At 40.6% G+C, this 16,956-nt stretch overlaps 1 long non-coding RNA gene across 1 annotated transcript; it reads left to right on the top strand.

The window, feature by feature from the left end:
* Positions 1 to 12,853: 12,853 nt before the first annotated feature.
* Positions 12,854 to 14,957, top strand: LOC133901224 (uncharacterized). Its single transcript, XR_009906688.1, has 3 exons — positions 12,854 to 12,887; positions 13,471 to 13,542; positions 14,363 to 14,957. It is a non-coding gene; the product is annotated as an uncharacterized LOC133901224 (long non-coding RNA).
* Positions 14,958 to 16,956: the final 1,999 nt, after the last annotated feature.

The raw sequence follows: 16,956 nt of genomic DNA on the forward strand, positions 1-16,956 counted from the left end.
GAGGAGGAAATTGAAAGGCTCACCATTGTAGGATTTATTCAAGAAGTGGATCACCTAGAATGGCTCACCAACCACATCGTGGTCAAAAAATTAAATGACAAGTGGTGAATATGTGTTCACTTCATAGTCGACTCCACATCTAGCTATGACTATCTAAGCCTTCTCGATGCGTATTCCAGTTATCACCAAATTAGCATGCATCCAGAAGTCAAGGAGAAAACCTCATCCATCACTCCGTTTGGAGTCTATTGCTATGTCAATATGCCCTTCGTACTAAAGAATGTCGTTGTCACATACCAACATGGAATGCAGATAAAGCTCCATGACCAGATCGACCATAATGTCGAGGCCTGCTCGAGGATCTCATAGTCAAAACTAAAAAGAATGAAGATCTCATCTCTAACCTACAAGAGACGTTCAATAACCTATGCAAGAATTAGGTCAAGCTAAACCCGGAGATATGAATGTTTGGAGTCAATAAGGGGAAGCTACCTAGTTACCTGGTGTCGTACCAGGGGATCGAAGTCAATCCCAAGAAAATCAAAGCTATTGAACATATGGAACCCCTAGGTCAGTACGAGAAATTTAAGGACTAATTGGGTGCCTACCAGCTCTCAACCATTTTATCTCCTATCTCGGAGATCGAGAACTTCTCTTCTTTAAGCTGTTGTGAAAATAGGACAAGTTTGAATGGTTAGAAGAGGCAAATGAGTCATTCAGAAATCTGAAGAGGTATTTTACGTCCCCCTTGTGCTAATCACTCCGATCCCAAACGAAGACTCTTATACATTGTGGCTAGACCACGTGCCATAAGTGGGGTATTGGTGGTGGAAAGAGAAGTGCTAGACAAATGAGAGAAAAGCTAGTGACCGATGTACTACATCAGCGAAGTACTACAGGGTCCAAAATAGCGCTACCCACAAGTATAGAAGTTATTGTATGCTATGTTGATGGCCGCTAGCAAGCTGTGACATTATTTTCATGATCACAAGATCACCATACCATCAATATTCCCACTCAGTGAGATCCTGCATAATTTTTGTACAGAGAAAATAATGTTCAACCTGGTTGACTTCAAGACAGCATACAATGCCATCTTTAGATGACAAAACATAGCCTAGTTCATGGTCACCGCGCATTATGCTTACTAATGCATGAAAATCCCAGAACCCAAAGGGTTCTTCACCATCTGGGGTTGCCCCAAGACATGTCTCTACTGTGACAAACGGAGTCTAGACATAGCAACTCAACACCAACCAAGCAAGGAACCCAAGAGCTCAAGGATCACATGAGAACAAGAAGCCATAGTCATAATTGCAACCACAGTGCCTCAAGACGCAACCCAGAAACCCATGTGTTCGGTTCCACGACTAGCTCGGAACCCATGTAACAGCGCCTATGTTACCTCCAAAGTAACAGGGTCCCTGCTTATAGGCTTAATCTAGTTCATATCATTTAGGTTTAAGATATTAGGTCTACAATAGATCACGGGTCATCAATAAATTCTGCAAGTCCCAAGTGTAAGTACTAAAATTACGTTTCATAATAATAAAGATCATATTGTCTAGGAAGTCACATGGATTCTTTTCTTGCCCTACTTGTCTTTTTACGCATCCTCATGCCTACCAAATGGGGTATGCCACTTCTTGGGTCCTTCGTCCCAAACATACTCCAAGGGCAGCAAAAAGATTTTCTCAAACCAAAAGCAATATCATGTATATGGCCTTCCAAAGACTAAAAGCTACAGAAAGTCTCTCCAGAGTCTTCGGCCTATGGACTCAGCAGGAGGCCTTATCCCTAGAGGCTGCAAATCCGTTTGGGCCACCTCTCCGGCACGTACGTGGCCTTTTGAACACTCAAAGCTACAGAAAGTCCCTCCAGAGCCTTCTGCCTCTGAACTCAGCATGAGGCCTTATCCCTAGAGGTTGCGGACCCCTTTGGGCCACCCCTCCAGTGCCCATGCAGCCTTCCGAAGCCTAAAGATGTAGTCGGTCTCTGGAGATAATATCAAGGAAGAAAGGACACCCCCTATAGCCGACCTGACACGAGGTGACAGGCGATTAATGTCGGTGCAAGTGGTGCTTATCCTGACACCATAACTTGATGCAAGTCGTCCTACACTCCTGGCAGAGCGGCATTGGGCTGCAATCGGCAACTAGCTCACCCCTTAGGGGGCAGGCACCACAATAGTTAACATGATAGATATTTTATCTTCTATGTAGGGTAAAAGGTAGTCATCCAGAATAAGGCCTAGTAATTCGGCCAGGTCCTAGATATTTGTACATCGTGATAACTTGTACACTAAGCTATGTACTACCTTATAAATAGGGGATCGTGGTCACTTGAAAAAGGGAGGTCAAAAGGAACCCGCTCAACACAGGACGGAAGAGCATAATAACAAAGTCTTCCTTTGATACTCCCCCTAGACCAGTCCATATTGTTACTATCAGTACATTTGTGGTGTTCCTTGCTCTCAAACTTTGTCTCCAAGGTTTAGACTCCTCCTTAGAAGAAATTCTCGTCGTACTTCCTAGGGCAAGACGACCTCTTGTTCCAACAGTGGCGCCGACCATGGGGACTTCGAACACAGAAGTGCTAAAGAGAGATAGGTATCCACCAGAAAAAACCACCAACGCGCTAGCTACCATATCCACCGTTGCCACCATGCAACCATATGCGTGGCTCCCTCCAGCCCCATTGTTGTGTGGGACGGCTTTCCTCTGGCCTTGACCGACCCATAACCTTGGGTCGGTATGGAAACTCCAGACGGCACGGAGCGCTTCCAGCTTCTACATGGCGAAGACCTCGCTGCACAAGAAGAGGTCGCTGCCGAGGTCGTAGCCAAGCCGCCTTCCAGTGGTTCGGGGTGGTCGAACCCCGGAATGTTCTTTCCTGGACTTGGTCCCAAGGTATCTCCTTGATCAACCACAAGCTCTGGTAGCACCGGAGGCATACGGGTGTATCCTGCATGGACCAAGGCGCGGCAACAACACCAATGACTATCGAACCCTCAGGACCTTTCGGAGGAGGACCTCGAAAGACAAGCAGAATACCTGGCCACAGAGGGAAGCGGCGAAGGATGGCACAGGGGTCAGAAGCCTGGGGAAAACTCCCGGGTAGATCCCTATCCCTCCGACCTCACTCCGTCACCACCAACTTCGCTACCAACGGTGCAATATCCCAGTGACGAGGACTAAGTCAGAGAATGCCGTCACCAGGCTTCGGGTGGATTACCCCTGAAGTCGGGCAATGGCTAAGGGTCGAGGGAGTCGAGGACCACCTCTCCTGACTAACCTTCGGCTCCACCTCTGACACACGCCGTCGCGAGGCTCCGGACATGTTACCCTCGGAGCCGGGCAATGGCTAAGGACCGAGGGGGTCGAGGACCACCTCTCCCGACAAGCCTTCGGCTCCATCTCCAACACACGTCATTTCCAGGCTCCGAACAGGTTATCCCCGGAGCCGGGTAATGGCTAAGGGCCGAGAGGGTCGAGGACCACCTCTCCCGGCTTAGCCGTAGGCTTCGAGGCCTTCAAGCTTCATAATAGAGGCCTTATTCTTGCAAAGTACGCCCACTATTACCTATAGATAGTTTATCTAGCTAGTCTATCTTTCATATAGTATGATAAAAATATGTTGGAGGCCTCCAACCTTACTGCTAGAAGTTTTTACAACAAATAGCCATTAGGTAGAAATGGTAAATCTAGATTACGTCCCTGTTTAACAGTAAGTAGTAGAACTTAAGTTACATCTTCATTTGACATGAGTTATGAATAGTTATCTGACCTACCTATGTTTTATATTGCAATTAGCTGCTTATTGCCAACAGTAGACTGCAAAACTTAACTAGTACGTAACCATTCAAAACCCACTCCTGCAGCTGCGCCGCATGCCTAGGTCACCCAGAGGGTAGATTGTGCCAGGGTGTCACTACTACACAAAACGTCATCACAGGCGGGTGGTAACACCTTTTCACAGGCATTTAGCGCACCCGCCTGGGACTGAAGGCCTGTGGAAATGAACAATTTCCACAGGCGTAAAATAGACCACCTGTGGAAATCCATTTTCACAGGCGGTTGCCTTAAGGAACCGCCTGTGAAAATGGATTTTCACAGGCGGTGTCTTAAGCCAACTGCCTGTGAAAATGGATTTTCACATGCGGCCCACTTTAGCTGCCGCCTATAGATATAAAGATTTCCATAGGCGGTTCCATAAGAGAACCGGCTGTGGTATGTATTTCTTTAAAAAAAAAAATGAGCATATATTTTAGTCCCATCAGATTTGACACAGTTTCAATATAGATTTCGAAATCACAAGTTTCAACATCATCAAAGATTTCAGAAAATTCAATATTTCACACAAGTACAATAATATTCACGACATCACAAGCCTATATTGCTAAGAGTCTTTTCTCTCCCACTCACAAAGTCTCAGATGGCTAGCTAATTTGCCTCCGTGATCAAAGAATCTGCCACTCTTGTGGATGACTTCGTGCATAATAAATCGGCACATGTCACGTTGGACGTTTTGGATATCTTCGTCTGTGAGAGATTGGTTGGTACATTGGATCATCCGTGCCTGGAATGGAAACACAACTAAAAGAGTTAAAACACTACTGACAACGGAAACATAATCAAATAAGAATGTGGAGGCGCAATGATGACTTACGTCCTTAGGGTTCGTTGTGTACCTCCCATTTACCCTAAGAAATTGGCAAACATAGTATCCACAAAGAACGCTATTGAAACACAACGTATTCGTTACTTGTGGCACTACAAATAGAAACACAACGTATTCGTTACTTCAATAAGACACTTCATCATAAATAGTGAGATACAAGCATTAGAAGTGTGTTATTACCAGAAAGTGTATACGGATCGTCATCGCATCCGACTTGTCTGTATTGTATATCCCACCTTTCGTTACATACCACTTGAAGGTCCTATTCGAATGCCAATAAGTAATTATCAATTCATAAATGATTTATATGAATTTTATGTATGGAGATTTCCTTTACCTCTGTATAACGTTAATGAAATCTTGGTAGGATTTTTGTTGAAGATCGACTGAGGCAAGGACCACAATTTTGCTCGACTTTGGCATCAGAATTATACAGATATAGTGGTCGCTACATGAATACTTATGTTAGATTCTTGATCGATCAATTAAGTTGAATATTTATGTTAGGTTCATGACGTATCACACTTACTTAAAGTTGTAGGGAGCCAAGATGTAGTCCTTGTCCTGCATTTCTAGCATAGCTCTTCCTATATAGATTGATATTTCCAGCCTGCGTGTTTTGGTCATTTCTCTTATGACCCTTGATTTCTCCTTGTTACTCTTCCCCTTAATCTGGGGGTTATCAGTCCTCAAGTTCACGACCATGTTAGGATGGGAAATTTGTTGCGGATTAATGAATCTAACGGGTGCCTTTAACTTTTCCGCATCGTTAAATTGCATCATACAGAACAAGTCACTAGACATTAGGTTCTATAGCATACATTGGTATATATATGAACGTAAGGGTAGATTCTAGGCACTAACAGGCACCACGTGCTTATGAGATTGATGTCGAGTTTGTCATAGCAGAATGAAGCGTGCATGTCCTTAAAATCCACCATGAGATAGGAGTCTCTGCTTAGATAAACGTTAGCGGAGACAGAAGCATTTATTATGGAGAACCCCACGCGACATGCCCTCATGTACCATTCGTGGAATTTCCTCATCTCCCATGGACCTTCTTCGAGTTGAAATGATGGAAGAAATGGCTTGCCATGCTCATATTTCTCAGGAACATCCAGTGTAGGCAAGAAATCCATCTGAGAGGTACTTAATGTTTTGCCCATCTCTTTCGCGAGATCACCCTTCGCTAATTCCTGAGCAGATGATGCCTTTCCTTTTGATGAGGTCAGGAACCACCTCTTCACCGGATCAGGTTGAGTCTTTTCGTAGGGGGTAACCATGGCAGGAACTCTCCGATGCTTTGGTGAATGTGATGGAGGCAGAGGTGCTTGAGTCGCAGACGGTGAAGCATGATGCGAAGATGCCTGAGGTGGAGATATTGGGCGCGGGGGTGAAGGTGCCTGAGACGAAGAGGCTTGGCCCTGGGGTGGAGGTGCCTGAAGTGGAGAGGCTTGGCTCTGGGGTGGAGGTGTCTGAGGAAGAGATGCTGGGTGCGGGGGTGGCTGTGACGCTGGCGATTGTGACTTCTGACGGCTGAAGATGATATCCCGTCTGGGCCACAGAATGAAGTTGCCAACAGCCTCATCGAGAAGCTCGATACCCTCAGGTGTGCTGATGTCTAGCTTGTACTTCATGAAAAGCGGCTGTACTGAGTCCACTTGTACCTTGGTGTAACCGGTCGGAATGTCTTGATTGTGAAACATACAGCCTGGAATGGCCTGGCCCGTGGCGTAACAGTGAAGTATCCCTTGCCTACTGGAACATGTAGCATGCAGGGGGTAGCCTCTGTGATATCATCCACAGGATTTCTCTGATTATCGGCCTGCGTGGACCCGACGCTGCTTTGAAAGCTTGGGCTGGTTGGTTGCTCTATCAGCATTAATGCCACCCTTTCCTTCTCCTTTTCATTCCACATCTTCATGAAATAGACCTTGACTTATTCTTGTATCTGTTCCTCTAGGGTCTTCTTATATCTATTACGGATCTTGTACTGGCCTGCGGCGTCTGGGAACCCATGCTTCTAGGCCACTTTTGATCCAATGCCTCGAGTACGACCCGGGTGTTCCTTGTTCCCTAGGGCCTTGGCAAGCAGGTCATTCTCCCTGTCGGGCTCTAGAGACCATTCCTTAGCAATACCTTGAATGGTCTGGGTCACCTCCATGGTCTCTGGGCTATTGAAGGCTAAGTCCCCAGACCCGGTTCGTTGTGACCGAGCGTAGACCCAGTTCCTGCTTCACTCATCACAATTTTCCAAATGGTTCAGTTTCCTAGCCTGGACAGCCTCTTCTTCTTGCCTCCTCCACTCAGGAACTTTGGGGGCGTACCCAGACGAGCCCAGGTGATGGTGGTGCTTGTTCTTCTTTGCAAGGTGCTTGAACGATTCACCCAGTTTGATGGCCTCAGGTGTGGTCTTCTGCCTAACAAACTCTGCCCATTGGTCTGGGGTAATCTTTCAGTATTTATTAAAGGGTACCAGGTTCTTCTTCACGAAGTCCTTATTCAGCTCACTCTTCCAGCCCCGGAAGCTCTTTCCCATAGTTTTCAATGCATTTTGTTTGGCGGCTCCCTCTGTTCCCAAGGAGAATCGGATGGTTCTCTGTAATGTTGCCTACAGGAACTCCTTCGTCTCATCTAGCAGCAACCGCCAATCAGTTATAGTGATTGGGACATACTCCTTGACAAGAAATCCGTAACTGTTGCGGAAATTCACGCAGGCCTCACAAGGTGCAATAGGCTCCCCTTCAACACCGACTAGTTTCTGCTACGCTCGCCCCTTCTTTGTTTCAGTGTAGGCCCAGAGGTACCCAAAGTTTCGGGCACAGAGGTAGCGGTGAGTTGTGGCACAGATGATCGACGCAGAGATCTTTGCACCCTCACCCTCTAGAGAAAAAAAGGAGAGTTGATATAAACAGAAGATATTCCTCCATTTAAGAAGTATAAAATGCATTGACTTAACTAAATACCTCTTCGGCGAGATCATAGTCATTGTCACTGTCCTGACGTTGGATTTCCCGATCGCACGGAATAGGGCACAGGCTGTGATACGAGCCCAAACTTTCGCTGTTGTTGGAGGAGGACGGCTGATGCGGGCTTGGGCTCCTATCCGACCTCTTGCTTGCATCCGCTCCATCTTGTGTCGAGGCGTCTTCTATTGGGAGCGGCCTCTGTGCCGGGGCGCCCTTTATTGGGAGCGGCCTCTGTGCTGGGATGCCCTCTATTGGGAGCGGCCTCTTAGGCTCCATGGTACTTACTCGACAACTGGATTATTGTTACATAGAAAGATGCAATAATATTTCTTTAGAGGAACGAAAAGGAATCAATGTATGTGTTTTAAACTTTTCGTATAGGAAAGAAGAGGAATCAAGTGGCATTATTTCTCTTTTCTTAGTCTACATTTTTTGAAAAATCATCAAATTTGTTGCCGTTTGTTCTGGATCCAAATGTTGATCTTAAATCACCTCTCCAGCTTCATAAATTTCTTCCTTCAATCTAACCCTAACCTAACCCCACTGCTCCCCATCTTCTCTCCTGTTGGTTGTTGCATTGCCACCCCTGCCTTCGGGCCAAGGCGGCTCACCGCCATTGGAAGCCCAAAAAGACTCTACTACTTACCCACATCGTAAATAAACAAAAATTAACATCGAGTTGTGTTTACCTGTTATATATAATTCTTCGTATATACTTCATGGAATTATGTACATGGGTAAAATACCACATATTATTTTGTACTTTCTAGGATATTTACATATATATTAAAATTAGAACTTTTTTCAAGAATTTATTATCCAAGGTCTACAATTATATTTACATATACTGATATATGGATTTCTAACTCTTTTGGTTCTAAGGAAGTATATTTAGTAATCAATATGGAAGAGAGTGTTTTTCCTCCATCATTAATATAATCTCTTCAATATGCACTATATCTTAGATTGGATTAAAATCCACACAAGATTTTAACAAATATATTACAAAATCTAATAAAATTAAGATATAAAGAAGTACGTTGTGAGAAAATCATCCAAATCCAAATATTTAAACAGATAATGAACTCCAAGTTTAGAAAAAATTGCATGGATGTCCAAAGCATTATGCTCTTATAACCAGAGCATGCAACAACAAAGCACGATTTTTGGATGGGTTCTTATATTCCAATTTTTCATTTGAGCCACATCCCATGACTTTTTCTAGAGAATATGATATAACTTGGTTGCATCTAGCTGAAGTGCGGGCAGGTATTTGGATAAACAATTGGTCATATGACGTAGATTATCAAACCTGATATGCATTTACCTATGATTAATATAGCACTGCATATATGAACCCAGTGGCAAATTTTCAGTGAGGTCTCTTCAAGTGCCAATTAATCTCGACTCCTTTAAAGCAGCTCTTTCGTTGTGCGTTGTTCTCATCCTGGGCCAAAATCGTGCGTCGTCCTCACATCCTCACAGGCCCAAAAAAAAACTAAAATCCAGTCGGCCCAACGTTCACGCCCTGGAGATCCCCGAGCCGCAGCAGCCGTCTGCTAACCCTATCACGCACGAGCTACCGAACTCCTCGCGCCGCAGCCGACCGCCGACCATCCCACGGATGCGCCGGAATCGCCGCGCGTCGTCTCCCGCGCCATGGCCGCCACGTTGCAGCTCCCACGCACGCCGCCTACGCCGTCTGCGCGCCATGGCCACCGCGTTCTCCCATCCATGGCCGCCACCAAAGCTGTCGCAATTAGCCCGCCACGTTGTCGATCCCGACCCTCCTTCTCCCCCTCGCAACGCCGGTTTTCGCTGGTGGTGCTCGACGGCGGGACGGTCCAAAGCAAGGAGATGGTGGTAACCACCATGCACACAGCACGTCTCAAGCTCCTGCAGCAACTGCTCGTCTCCGTAGTAACCGCCAGTACAAAAAGGTTTGCCCACTCCTTCCATTCTGCAAATTGCCCACTCCTTCCATTCTGCAATACCTGTTTCCACTCTTACAGATGTTCCCACTCTGCTACTAGCCGTGTAGGGTAGCCCGCCGGGGAATAGAAAAAAGTAGCCGAGGAGGAGGAGGGGAGAAGGCTAGCGAACGATTTCTTCTGGTACGATTGCTGTGATTGGTACGATTGCTTGCTCCTTCATTTTCCCCCTTCTCTGGTTAGCACTTCATACTTTCTGTGATTGGCACGATTGCTTGCTCCTTCATTTTCCCCCTTCTCTTGTTAGCACTTCATACTTTCTATGGTTTAATTTCATATTTTCATTCATGAGATTGGAGTAAATGGTACTGCTATACGCTATCTGACACAATCACAAAAAGGATCTGCATTCTGAGACTCCTGTGAAGATAAAAATAGGATACATGTAGCTATTTTCTGAGTTCAAAGCTATTTTCTGGTTGTTCAAATACATATTCTTTGGAAATAGTACTGAATTAGATCAATCTGCAGTTTAGATATGCACATATTCTTTGGAAATAGTACTGAATTTTCTGAGTTCAAAGCTATTTTCAAGTAGATCAATCTGCAGTTTAAATAGGATACATGTAGCTATTTTCTGATTGTTCAAAGCTATTTTCTGATTGTTCAAATACATATTCTTTGGAAATAGTACTGAATTAGATCAATCTGCAGTTTAGATATGCACATATTCTTTGGAAATAGTACTGAATTTTCTGAGTTCAAAGCTATTTTCAAGTAGATCAATCTGCAGTTTAGATATGCACACACAAGTTTTGCATCATCAAGTAATCAGGTTAAATAATTAGTCATTGAGAGAAACAACAAAAATATTGTGAGGCTAAGCCATGATGCTTTCAATGTTGTCAGTGCCAGGTTTGCATAAGTTTCTTATTTGAAGCTCTCAAATTGATACAAAACAGTTTCAAGCTTTGGCCTTTTCAAGGCTATTTGGCAGTGCATTTATTCATACGTGCAAGAGAAAGGTGCAGAGCTGTCTTAGGTTTTTTTTAGGCATCATTATTTTAATTCTTAAGTACTTCTGGAACTTCATTTATTAGTTGACAAGAAAGGGAATCTGATTTTCAACGATCTACTGCTAAGTTACATGTGCAGCTCCACATGCATAATTAATTAATGTTTGGGAGAATCACAAGGTTCAATTCATCAAGACTTGCCAAATTAAATGAAGTGATTAGAATCATTCTACTCCAGTGCACCTGGCCTGACTGGAAATCTAGAACTAGCACAGGATTCAGATCATAACACTTATAGTTACTTATTACCAATGATGCTAATTTTACAAAATGATTACCAACGGACAAAAGTGTCTAAACTGAACTTCACAGTAACACCAGCAGATACCTTTTTTAGGATTATATTGCAGAAGGAAGATCCAAAGAGATTTTAAGGATGAAGTATATCTGCAACTTCATAGAATTCTATCAGTTTATATATGCACATATTATTTGGAAATAGTACTGAATTTTTTGAGTTCAAAGCTATTTTCAAGTAGATCAATCTGCAGTTTAGATATGCACACACAAGTTTTGCATCATCAAGTAATCAGGTTAAATAATTAGTCATTGAGAGAAAAACAAAAATATTGTGAGGCTAGGCCATGATGTTTTCAATGTTGTCAGTGCCAAGTTTGCATAAGTTTCTTATTTGATGCAAATCCTTCAAACTGAACACTTTTAAAATATGATTATGCTATTTGTGTATACAAGAAATAGAATGTTTTGTATAGTGTTTTCATTCAGGACTTGTCAACCTGTATCCTCTTTGTGATGGTCTGATCTCTGATGTGGCATATGCTCCAGCTGTTGCAGCCCTACCTTTTGCATTTGAAGCTTTCCAACGCATCATTCCGATATTTATGGTTATATATATGAGTAAACATAGGTTGTGATCAATTATTGGTTTCTACCTGTTAGATATGCACACACAAGTTTTGCATCATCAAGTAATCAGGTTAAATAATTAGTCATTGAGAGAAACAACAAAAATGATGTTTTCAATGTTGTCAGTGCCAGGTTTGCATAAGTTTCTTATTTGATGCAAATCCTTCAAACTGAACACTTTTAAAATATGATTATGCTATTTGTGTATACAAGAAATAGAATGTTTTGTATAGTGTTTTCATTCAGGACTTGTCAGCCTGTATCCTCTTTGTGATGGTCTGATCTCTGATGTGGCATATGCTCCAGCTGTTGCAGCCCTACCTTTTGCATTTGAAGCTTTCCAACGCATCATTCCGATATTTGTGGTTATATATATGAGTAAACATAGGTTGTGATCAATTATTGGTTTCTACCTGTTCTGTCTTGATCTCTACAAAGTGCTGATTCCTCATTTGGACTTTGGCCATTCTAATTCATCGTACAAAAAAGAGTAATTTTTATTATTTTCTACAGTGCACATAAGTTTTTTAAATAAAACATTTTTTACCAACATGTACAAGTAAAAGATTTTTTAGATTTTTCAAAAGTATACAGAACACAAGTTTATGAGTTCCGTATGAACCTCTGAGTAGAAAATCAAGTTGAGGGGGAGGAGCATCGTGTTTCCGGAAAAGATTACCTCAATATAAAGTAGTGTCTGAGGCATTGAATTGGTGTAAGTACCAGCTCCAAAATCCTAGAACACATAAATATTCTACTCAAAAATACTTTTTATAATATACAAAATTTTGAATTCCTTAACTTAATCTTCCATGAAACCTTTATTCTATTACTTATGCGCGTTTAACTTGTACTTAAAAAAATCTAGCTCTTCGTATTTCCAACATTCCAGAAAATATTTCAACCTTTTGCATTTGAAGCTTTCCAACGAATTGTTAATTTGTAAATAAACACTCTTGTGCTTTCTTTTCACCATTTATAATTGACTATATCTTGTTTCACCCCCCGCAGAATAAAACTTATTCATGTGTTGTCTTCCATGCTGAGGCTTGCACTGCATGTAATATAGTTAATCTGAAATCTCATAACCAATCATTGAACTGGAAGTAACTAAGACATGTTTATCACTACATTTGCCATATATGTTTATTACTTTATATACTTCCCTACAGATTTGTGTCAAGAAGCAATAGTTTTTTCTCTATCGCAACTCATTTTTTAAAATCTGTATAAGAGCATCAGTTTCCTTAATGAAATTGGGGGTAGAGCCTCCTGAACTTTACAAAAAAATTAAACACCTGCCTCTATGGATTCAGTTCTCCTGGAGGCCCTACCTACCTGAATGAGGGAGCAGCCGAGAACAAGTTGAGTTTGCTTTTCCCTGTGAGTACCATTTTATGTTCACTGAGAATAAGTGTAACTTAGTTTGATAACCTTTGGTAAGGTACATTGTACGCTGATGATACCTTTGACTACACCGCCACAGTGGACAACTGGACACGCTATAACGTATAGTTACCAAAATAACCTAAGTTTGATTATATGCCTTTGGTAATGTACATTGTATTCTGCCGATAACTTCGGCTACACCACCACAGTGGATAACTGGACATATCATGCCTATACTTACCAAAATATGATTATGCTATTTGTGTATACAAGAAATAGAATGTTTTGTATAATGTATAGTGTTTTCATTCAGATTTTTTGGTGATTACCGGTTTCATGTATCCAAACTGGAGCCAGTAGTTGCCAAGGTTTTTCATTTAGAATCTTTTATTTATAATCTCTTCTTTTTTTTTCTGACTTTTTTTCAATAAAAAGGCATGCTGTAATCTTCATGGACTTGCAGCCACATACACCTGACAACCGCGCTCTACCAGTTTTAGCTAAAATGCCCATGAGGATGCCGAGATTATGAGAATGCATTTTTTTTTTTTTTTGCAGAATTGAGGAAAGAAGAAGAAAGAAATTGTAGCGAGTAGAGTGGGACATTACATGAACCATTGAGCTCAAGCGGTAAGTCAAATTCTTTCCATTTAGCTGATTAATGGTGTGAATTGTTCCATATCTTAGTTAGCTTCAAAAAGAGGATGCTATGCTGTTACATGTCTTGTTCTTCATCCTTGCTATGGTTATAATTTGGTTAACATGTTTTAGAATTGCTTATAATTGGGTTAACATCTTTGCTATTCTTCCTTGTTATGCTTGGAATTGCTATACAGTAATAGTACCGAATAATTCGTGTAGCAATTTTCTGAGTACAAAGCTATTTTCTAAGTTCAAAAACATATTGTTTGCAAATAGTACTGAATATAAATTAAATTTTGGAGATAGTATCCACATCATAAAAGAATTTTAAAATTAACTAACTTAAACAAAGTGGTTGTAATTGGGTTAACATCTTTGCTATTCTTCCTTGTTATGCTTGGAATTGCTATACAGTAATAGTACTGAATAATTCGTGTAGCAATTTTCTGAGTACAAAGCTATTTTCTAAGTTCAAAAACATATTCTTTGCAAATAGTACTGAATATAAATTAAACTTTGGAGATAGTATCCACATCATAAAAGAATTTTAAAATTAACTAACTTAAACAAAGTGGTTGAGAAGTACTTGCAATTTTTTATATGAGCAGTTCAATCAATTTTGCTATACTAAAACAATCAGCAACTTTTCTATATGAGCAGTTCAAACAATTTTTATATGAGCAGTTCAAAAGATAGGCATCAAAAATTGAAAAACATATGTACAATGTGTGTCAGTTGGTTTTTCAAGAGACGTCAAGACTTTGCTTCCAACCAATTATATATTTTAACAAATTTTCACTTTTCAAAGCCATCAACTTGTGCTGCTAGCTCAATGGTGCCAAAAAATGTTACCCAAAAGAGAACTTACGCAGATTTTTCCCATCGCCCAGTGGTTCTTAGGTGAGTTGTTAAGAAATAAAAGCTAAAATGATTTGTTAAACTAAAATGATTTGTTAAGAAATAAAGCTAAAATATATTTTTATGATACAGATTCAAATTATTCGATGACATTGATATTTTGGACTTGGAGACATCATGGAGTGTCGTTGTTATGATAGATGTCAAGTTCCCTGTCCAGCCTCGTTATCGTGATAGCCAACACTTTATCCTTATGGATACCTGTGTAAGTCACTTGTATTAATTGATTCATATAGAGAATAACAATAGTGTAATAAGAAATTTTCATCACTACATAACATTGGTTGTTATTAAATTTTAAAGGGGTCCAAAATGGAAGCAATTGCATCGAACAACAACGTTGAAAGATTCAATGCTTTACTTGCTGAAGGATGTGTTTATACCTTACATGAAGTAAGATTCGATCCTAACTGGGAGGAGGCGTTGCAATTTCGAAATATTGGACATCGATATGAGTGTGTCTTGAACAATCGCACTAGGGTTGAGCCGTATACCATGTCTATTCAGTTTCCGCTCTACCCAAAGCACCTTATGTCATTCCCTGAAGTGTATCGCCATCCTAATAAGACTTTTGTAGGTAAGTTTCAAGCTTTCCATTTTAGACTTATAAAAAAAGTAAAGAAAAATGAATTTACACAAAAAAACTGACCAAGAATAATGGTGCAGATATAGCTGGAGTAGTTGTGCATTGGGCAGCAATTGAGCACATTGGTTGTAGCCTCTATACAGAGGTCACACTCATGGACACAAGGTACCTTTGAGTTATGTTAATAATTTTGTTAGTACAAAAAGGTGCATCAGGATAAAAAATGCTATAACACAATATGCAGAAAAATAACTAAAAGTTTTCTATGTTTAAAGGTGCAACTTGATTGTTGTTGGGGTTTGGTCCCACTATTTGACCCGACATGCGTGTAGCTGGTCATTGGCTAATGCTAATAATGACATAGTCTTGTTAACTATGCTTCAAAATAACAGGAGACACGGTAATTGGTTTCTTATTAATCAAGGCATACTTAACCATTATACTTGTTAATTTACTTCATTAACAATAAATTTTGAAATCAGGGTGCTTGGAGACTTCAGAGCATACAACTTTTAAATTCAACCCAAGTCATTGCGCTACACGTGCACTGCAGAGTGAGTATTTCTAACACCATCAAGAAAAGTCAATACATGCACAAATATTCTCACTAAGAAATTAAGAAATAATACAGTTTCGTCAAATATTAATTGAAACAATCCTATTCGGACATGCAGGCATGCGCGGATCGGTGATCACAGAATCTATGGATCTCCGTTTTGTTAACAGATTTCTTGAGAATAGATGGGCGTACCTAGCAACCGTGGTTTGAGTGTGATGGCTACAAGTACTAATAGTTCTTAGAAGACTACTATAGCTAGACATTATTCACACATGTTAATGTGTCTATCGGTTATCAAGTTTTTAGTTTCATTGTGATTTTTGTATTGTTTAAGTAATTATACCAATGGATACTGGCAGCTACCTTTCTTATTATGGTGTTTTTATGTCTGTAATATATCCTACTACTTTTCTCATTATGGTGTTTTTATGTCTATAATATATCCTATAGATTGTAATGATGTCTTGTAATTATGGTGTTTTTATATGTCTGTAATATATCTCATTTCTAGACTACTTTTCAATAGATGTGTATTTGGGACTGAAATTAAAAAGTGCTTTGAGATGGTTCAAAGTATGTTGAGATGGTCCAAAGTATGTGGAATTCTCAATGCATAACTTACTCTTTAATATGCCATAACTAAATAAACAATTAAGCAGAACTATGTGAAAAAAATAGAAGTATGTAATTTAATATTTTCTGTTTATAACATAATGAATCTAGCACTGTAAGATACGTTTCTGAAATATTTTCTGAACTATTAAATTGTCAAATAATATATTCATATTTTAGGGTATATATATCACATTACCAACAAATTGTCAAAATGTCGGAAGACCGAAACCAGTCAAGAAGAAAAGGAAAAGAAGGTATGCATTTTAACACGACTAATTGTAATGTTAGCTATATAGCACATGCTACAACGTTAAACTAATATAATAAAAACATATGTGCTACTCTCATTTTAATTTTTTTATAACATAATAGATGGACACCGCACAAGAAAGAGGTCTTGCAACAACTATATGCCACATAGCTCTTCTGGAATTTCTATTCAAGAACCATCATATGCTTCATGTGATAGTTCATCAAACGATGAAGATGGGACACATCGACTACCATCCTCGTTTTTAATTTCAACCCAAAGTACCCTCACATCAGAGGGGCTATTACGAGGCGAAGGCTCTAATGGTAAAAGCTTAGTATGAATTTTAGTAATGCTACTAGCTTAAATATGCCTTTGGATATGCGGGAAACATAACCTTGATTTTATGGCAAATCCAGCCATTGCTACACTGGAGCAGCAACAACAGACACAGTCAGAACAAACAAACACTCA

This window comes from Phragmites australis, chromosome 20, assembly GCF_958298935.1.
Source record: "Phragmites australis chromosome 20, lpPhrAust1.1, whole genome shotgun sequence".
Taxonomy (NCBI): Eukaryota; Viridiplantae; Streptophyta; class Magnoliopsida; order Poales; family Poaceae; genus Phragmites; species Phragmites australis.